Raw genomic sequence first — 8,512 nt, 5'->3', positions numbered from 1 at the left:
CCCGTTATTCTGTTATCCCTGAATTCCACCCGGACCCTGTTACCCCTGAACCACCCCGTTTTTCGGCCGTAGCTCTTGTAGGGATTTGGGAACCTGCTGGAGCTCTCTGGTTTCCCTGAGAGCCGGCAGCTTTGGGGTGGGATGAAGGAGTGTGAGCAAACAGGCTGATTTATGGGGTGTTGCAGGCACTGCACACAATTCCTGCACGGAAATGTGGCTGGGAACAGCTGGGACAGGCACTAAAAGCAGGGCAGGGTGGGTTTCCCGTGGGTTTTGTTTCACCCCGCTGCAGATGGACCCTGTGGGGAGGGAGGGGCGGGCTGGGGCTGGGGCTGGGGGTGTTTTCCTCTCACTGCAAGAATTCACACGGCAGAAATGCCAGGTTGTGCCCCTGCACTCCAAGTTTTGTGTGTGAGTTCAGGAGGAGGCGCTGGGGGCAGAGCAGGGATTCCTTTGCTGACAATGGACACTCAGTATTCCAAGAATGGGGAACAATAAACACCAATTCCTTCTCCCAGTCACCATCCTGCCTCAAAACCCCTGGGAGAACTTCCCTTTCATTTTTTTTTTTCTCTCCAGAGTCAGGTTAACTCAGGTTCCTGGCAAGTGTGAAGGCAGCAACTCTGATCCCAGCAGCTGAGGAGGAGTGGGAGAACGCAGGGGTGGGAAATGCTCAGGGGCTCCAGCAGCTCCTGGGTGTCCACATGGCAAACAGAGCTGCAGAAGGCAGGGGCACTGCTAAGGACAAATCTATACATTTTATCAGGATCTCTTGTTTCTGTTTGCAGAAATTTCTGCAGCTAACAAAGATTGCTTTATGGCAATCTTCCTTCTTGTTGAGCATTTTACTCTCACTTTACAACTAAGCTTGCTCCGAGTAGGATCTACCTGGTTGACATCCATAAAACTGCAACAGGCAGGTGCCTCACAGCACTTAATGTGACAATTCTTGTAGATTTAATGTGGCTATTCTCATAGATTTAATTGGCATTTTTTTGAGATTTAATGTAGTTAATTTTGTAGATTTTATGTAGTTATTCTCATAGATTAATGTAGTTTTTCTCATAGATTTAATTGGCATTTTTTGTAGATTTAATGTAGTTAATTTTGTAGATTTTATGTAGTTATTCTCATAGATTAATGTAGTTTTTCTCATAGATTTAATGTAGTTTTTCCTCATAGATTTAATGTAGTTCTTTTTGTAGATTGAATGTGGTTATTCTCATATATTTAATGTAATTCTTTTTGTAGATTTAATGTGGTTTTTCTCATTGATTTAATGTGGCATTTGTTGTAGATTTAATGTCGTTAATTTTGTAGATTTAATGTGGCTATTCTCATAGATTTAATGTAATTTTTTTGGTAGATTTAATGTAGCTATTCTCATAGATTTAATGTACTTTTTCTCATGGATTTAATCTAGTTATTTTTTTAGATGTAATATAACTATTCTCATAGATTGAATGTAGTTTTTCTCATAGATGTAATGTATTTATTCTTACACCATGGCTCTAAGACACTGCAGAGTATTATTTTGCCCATTTTGGAGGTGGAGAACCAAGATGCCAAGAACCTAAGAGATTTATTCCCTCTGCTGTGCTAGGTGAAAAGAATAAAAACCCAACCCAACTCAAACAAAACTCAAGAAACCTCTTTATTTTCTGTGTGAGGAGCACCAGCAACTGCAAAGGACTTATTTGCAGAATCATTAATTTTGATTATCTTGAGCAGCTTTGAGTGGTCACTGGAATGGAGCAATCCATCATCCTGGCAGTGCAGCAAGGTCCCTGTTCTGGTCACTGCTTCGGAGGGGACAGAGCTGCTTTGATTTCTGACATTCTCACTCTCACCTTGCAGCCTCTGTGGCAAAGGCAGCTCCATACTGGGAAATGGAATGGGGTTGCTCTGTTATTTATTTTCCCCCTAAATCTCACATTCGATTGAATTATTCATCATTTAATCAGTGCCTGCAGAAATTCTCATCTGCTGGTCCACCCCACCACCCATCAACCCTTCATTTTACAAAAGAGCTTTTTTTAAAAGCTTAATCCCTCTTTGCAATCCTGGGAAGGTGAACACTGCTCTGGGGGTTTCTTCTTCCAGAGATTGAGGAACTTTGGGGGGTTTTCAGTTCTTGGAAAACATCCTCTCTCCCCAAAGCAATGTAGACACAAACCAGATGAAGCAATGAGGCATTTGCTGTTTGGGTTGGGCCACTTTGAAAGGATTTTTCCCTTTTTGCTTACTTTGGAACTTTGCAGAGGAGGTTCTCCTGTTACTGGAACTTGGAAGCGCAAAGAGCTCGCAGTGTGGCAGGGTTACAGCTTGAAAAAAACCTCAAATCAGGGAATTTTACCCTTGGATCCTGCAGGGATGGGGCTTGAGCAGCCAAGCCTCTTTGTGGGGTGTGTTTAATGGAGCTCAGAGACCCCACATGTGAATATTTACTCCAAAGGTTCTTCCTCAGACACACGACATCCCAAACTGCACAGAACTCCTGAACACAGAGAGGGAGCAGCTCTGGGGTTTTATGCAGTGCTTGTCTTCTTGGGAAAAATTCTCAAGTCTGAGGGGAATTTAGGGCAGAGATTCCAGCCCTGGACAGCAAATATTTGAGCTGATGCTTCACCTGTCGGGGAGACAGCACTTGAATATTGTTGTCTTCATATTTCCCCTGGAGAATCTGGAATAATTACAGCTACACCTGGGACACTGAGCGGGGATGAGACTCTTCAAGGACATTTTTACCTTGCTCAGAAGTTTGGTTGCTGTGTCATAGTTGCCAAAATCTCAAGTTGACCTCCTTGGGAAGGAATTGATTCTGAAGATAGAAACTATCAGAAATTGTATTTTTTCTCCCTCTTCCTGTGTTTGTTTTGTCACCAGTGATGTGAACCTCAAAAACTTTGTGCTTATAAGAATACATGAGAATATATAACCTAAAATTATATATATATATGCACCTGATAATATTATATGAGAATGTATTGCCTACTTTAGTTGCCTGCCCAATTTTTGCACAGTTTTTAGTGTTAATATTGATGGCATTGAATGCTCTGGGTCACCTGAACAGATGATCCCATGGTTGCTGCTCCCAGAAATCCAGGGAGTGGATGTGCAGTAGAGCAGTGATTTCCCAGCTGGAGCTCTCCTGCAGGAATTAAAGAGCTCCACCAAATGTGAAATGTGAAAACAACTCCATGTCCTAAAGCAATCTGAGCCAAGCAGGACGTGGCAGCATCTTTAGTGGGATTTGTCTTAAGAGTTGTTGCCATGGAAACAAGGTCTCCATCTCTATCTGGTACACCCTTATAGATATCTATATAAATATATATATATTTCTATATCCACATCTATCTGAGATGTGAGGGAAGGTCTCTTCCCTCTGGCTGTCAGGGTTTGTAGTTTGCCCTGAATCCTTTGCCTACGCACTAAAAAAAAAATAAATTATTTGAGGCAGTTCTGTGTCAGTGGAAGTGCAATTCCAGATCTGGAATCACCTGTAGTGTGTGAAGTGCAGGTTAGAAATGATCAGCTCCCCTGTGTGAGGAGCAGCTCCAAAACTCCTCCAAGACTGCTTAAAATCTCTTTTATTTTTTACCTTTTTGGTTTTAGTACAATAAAGAAACACGAGTCTGGAAAGAGAGATGTTACCTGGTGTCATCTGAGTTTCAATGTTCAGCTTACCCAGATACAAAATCTATTTCTTCTGTGTGTATAAATTGATCTAAACAGGAAAACTGACCTGAACCAAGGTTTATAATACATGTGTAAAATGGTCAGTTTAGTAACCAGAACAGTGCCCATTATTCCAGTCAAAATGCCAGCAAATGAGATTATGATACACTTTTCACTTAAATCCAGGAGGAAATCTGAAGCTATAGGGTGACATTAAAACAAAAACAAAAAAAAAAGCCCAACCCAGCAGCCTCTCCCTGGTGAATCAGCAGATGCCTGGCTCCAGGACAATGGCTGGATGCAGCCTGTGATTTATTGTGGCAGGGATGCTGCCCACAGAGGAGAACTCATTGTGCTCACAAATAATGGGTTTGTCTCTGAGAGCCAGCAGAACCCTGTCATCTGTCAGCCAGCAGAAAAGAAATAAAGCTCAGCATTGAAATATCTCCTTGGAGCAGGTTGGCTGCCAGCTGAAATAAGTCCTGGGAGAGGCACAGCTCAAACAGTTTAGAACTGGGAAAACCTCGAAGTTTGGGTGATGTTTCAAAACTCTTCTCTTGCTCTCCCTTTAGAGATGAGCATCCTTGGAGCACCCCCAGAATTAAAAACGATCAGATATCAGTGTTGTTATGCAGGAAAGGCCCAGCAGCTCCTGCCCTGAGTTTCTGGATGCATTCACTGCAGAGACAAGCAGGTAAAAAGGTGAAGGTGCCTTACCTGGCTCTTGTGGGGGAGGATTTCCAGCTGCAGAGGTGCCTCGAGCAGTTTCTGGGGTGAAACTGGGCTGTTTGTGTCTTCTGGCAGTCAGAAAGAAATGTTTCTTCATGTTCCCAGCACTGAGGCTCTCCCCAGGAATGGTCTTTGCGAAGTGCTGTGCCCAAATCTCCCTCTCTCCCCCTCACTCACACGCAGGTGGCTCCCAATGCCCAATGAATTAAATGCTCTGAGACTTCTCAGGGATTTAACCCCTTCCAACACGTCTGAAATCACTTGGTTTGATGTCTAGACTGGAAATTAGGTTGCGTAGCAGGGCTGCCTTTAAGAGGACAAGGTGATTTCCTGGCTTCTCAGCATTTGGAGAATTCTCTTTATCCCAATAATTAATTCTTAGGAAAGTTCTCGTTTTCCATGAGGCGCTTTACCTTTTTCCCCAAGAGGTTTTTCAAGACTTTTGGAATGCTGTGTCTCATTTTCACACCCAATTTCACTATTGCAATTATATTCTTAATGAAAAAAAAAAACCACTTCAAAATTACACGCACATAACTAGAAAGGTATAAAGGTATATTTTTTTATCTTGTTTTGCTTTATAGGAAGGCAGATTCCAAACAAAATAAATCTCAGATATTTTACCTTAAATTATTTTCAGTTACAGAGCACATGCAAGTTTCAGAGGTTTTTTCCCTCAAGAGGTTTTTCAGGACTTCTGGAATGCAGGTGTCTCATTGTCACACCCAATTTCAGTATTGTAAATATTTCAGTATTGCAATTATATTCTCAACGAAAAAAGCATTTCAAAATTGCATGCACATGACTTGAAAGGTATAAAGGTATATTTTTTTTTACCTTGTTTTGCTGTATAGAAAGACAGATTCCAGACAAAATAAATCTCAGGTATTTTACCTTATTTTCAGTTACAGAACACATGCAAGTTTGAGCTGTTCCATTAAATGTACTGCTTTTAAAAATGGAAAGGAGATTATTCCTGTTTCCAAGGGACAGGGGCTGGGGACAGGGGCTGGGGACAGGGACAGGGGACAGGGACAACGTGCAGCTCTTTAACAATAATAGGAAATGTACAAATAATGTCATCTTCAAAGCACCATGTACCCAGAACGAAGAGGTACTGACAGGCATCTGAAAGAGAGAATTATCCCCATTTTACAGATGAAAGGGAGTCACACAGAGAATCAAAGTCAAGATTAGATTAATAGACATTGATGCCAGAGGAGCTATTATGTCGTGTCTGGCATCTGGCAGAACAGAGCAGAGAATTTCACACAGATTGCTCCATTAAATCCCTAATCTCTGTTTGGGCTGAGGAAAGACCTCCAGAGCTGCCACAAAGACACTGCACCATCCTCAAGTGAGTTACTTGTGGGGCACTGCTGGAAGTTCACATCCTATCCCAGTAGGAATTTATTTAACTTCCCGCTGCCTCAGCTAATTGTCTTTGAATAATATTTTTAAGAGCCTCCCCCCTCCATATCACCTGAAATCTCCTTTGCATTTGTGCTCCCTCAGGGTGATTATTGAGTTGTTCTTTTCACGTGGGAGACGAGGGCCAAAAGGATGTTGGAGTGGGAAAAGTTTTATCTTGATTTCATCTTGATAAAAGAATTATTTTTTTTTGCCCGTGAGAATAATCAATCCCTGGAAGAGCCTCCCCAGGGACACGATAAGGTTCCCCTCAGTGGAATTTTATAAGATTTCCCAGGCTGGGCAGGGTGATGGATAATCTCACCCAGGACCCCTTTCCCACTGAGCTTGGCTCTCATGACCTCTTGTGTCCCTTCCAACCCGGGCTGTTCCATGACTCTGTGCAAAATCTTTTGTGCATGGGAGCTGCTGTAAGTGTGCGCTTAAAAGTTGTCTTGGATCAGGTCCTGGGGCCCAAATCCAGCACCAGTCAGAGGGAATGTTCCCAGTTTGGATCTTCCCAAAAGACACAGCCTATTCTGAACTGTCACTTCTGTGGCATTTTCCTCTACATCTGTGCTTGATGTGTGATTATCCTGCAGTTCATCAGGCAGGTTTATTAGGAGTCTTAATTGGATTGCATTAGCTGGCATTTAAGCCATCCAAGCCATTTGAGAATGCAATCAATTAAAACATCCAAGCACATTAACGGTGCGGACACAGGGCAATTTCTGTAGATGGCTAATTAATTACCAGTTTACTTCAGGAAGCTGATCAAGAATGGCCAAATGATGCACGAGAAGAAAAGAAACAACACTGCAAAAAATCCTCTCGGCAAGGCTGCAAAAATCAGCACATGGCAAGGTATAATTGTTCCCATTGTTAACATCTACAGGGAGAGAACAAACCCTACACCGTGACAGGCACTCAGAGGTGTTCCCAATAATTTCAGATTTGAGTGTGACTCGCAGAGAACAGACGGAGCACATTACCAGTGCTGGAATCTCTTCTAACAGCACATCTGAGCTTTCCAAGCAATCAAGAAGCTCTGTGAGGTGGTCATTTCAAGTGGAGAAATGCTACTCCCTGTCAGTTTTCCATTTCATCCACTACTGATCTGCATCTGAGATCTGGGGCTCTGTGGGGATTTCAGGTCCCTCACTCTGGGTTACCCCAAGGAGGTTTTTGGTGTGGCAGCACCCACCTGGAGATGAGAGCACAAATGAGGGGGATAACAAAATGCAAACCAGGGTGGAATTGAATCATTAACATCCTCCTGCTCCCTCCTACAAACCCCCCCTGGCTTCACAGCTCAATTTTCTCGTTTACTGATGCAGTTCAGGAATGAGGCGTGCAAACTGATTATGAGCTACTGCTCTTCATTTCCTTTAGAGACCAGGGGGGAAATTCTTATTCTGGTTCATTCTCTGCAACTCCTGACTCTTTGGGGCTGTGTAGGGAACACAGAAACACAGAAATGCTCCGGTTGGCTGGTGACACACCTAAAGCCACAGCTGCTCTGGCACAGAACGCGTCCCCTGTGGCTCTCAGGGACACAAGGGAGGCTTGCCAAGGTTTCCACGTCTTGGCCGTGCATGTTGTGCCCAAGGTAGACTTTGGGAGTGAATTAATTGGAAATTATCTGGTTGCACACCTCAGAGGTGAAGGTTCCACCCCTGTATTGAGGTGTGGGACCCAGAGGGTCAGTGGCACCAGGCTGTGACTTCAGGGAGGGCCGGGACAGGAGGTGTTTTCTCACTTTCTCACTTTTCTCAAATGCTGGTTTATTAGCGAGGCACTAAAAACAGCATCACTGTGATCAGGAGTGGTTTCCACTCTCTGCTAACATCTTTGGGCCTGGCCCATGTTCTCCAACCTCCCATTTGGGGTGGAAATTTGTTCCCGACCTGTCCTCAAACATCCTCAGCTGCTGAGAGCCACAACCAGCAATCTCAGCAATATCACCAGGAATATCAGCTGTGTTTGTTTTCTGCCCTCCAGGCACTTCTGGGAGCCAATAAACCACTGCTCCTGTGGGCAGGTGTAGTCTCTGGAAAAGTCATTCCTGATATGGAAAAGTCATTCCTGAAATGCACAGCAGGAGCAGGAGGGGAAGGACTCTCCTGAATCCCACAGCTTTGGATGCTAAATAATGACCCGCTTTCCTTAAGGTGCCACTGAGTGAAGCAGCAGATCCCAGCTCAGATCAGTGTGTCTGAAATCCAAGGGAAGCAGCCGAGGCTCCAAAGGCAGGCTCCAGCGCCAGAGATCATTTCATGTGCCACATCCTCGGAGCCCTGGCAAACTGGAAACTGCTGGATGCAGCAGCAGCACATTGATAACAGTTAATCTTCTGCAGGGGCATGATGGTGAAAGAAATGGCTTTTAGATTAGCTGCCATTAGAGCGCTAGGAGCGTGGAAAGCGTAAACGCGGAGGCACATCAGAGATCGGTTGTGCACGCGCCGCGCCGCGGAGGGATCTCTCGGTCATGTGGCCGTGCCCGCGTCCTCAAGTTCCGGCAGAGGGAGAGACGCGGAAGGATACATGCAAAGCTGCAGTATTCGCCTGCTGTGCTACAGACCCAGTGGCGGCGGAAGCGGCGTGGCAGGGCACAGGGATGCCGGCTTTGGATCGGCAGCGGCATGCAGCGGCTCGGAACCGCGGGGCTGCACCAAAGCTGCGGCGAAAGCAGT

Source organism: Camarhynchus parvulus, chromosome 21, assembly GCF_901933205.1.
Source record: "Camarhynchus parvulus chromosome 21, STF_HiC, whole genome shotgun sequence".
Lineage (NCBI taxonomy): Eukaryota > Metazoa > Chordata > Aves > Passeriformes > Thraupidae > Camarhynchus > Camarhynchus parvulus.
This window is presented reverse-complemented; position numbering follows the sequence as displayed.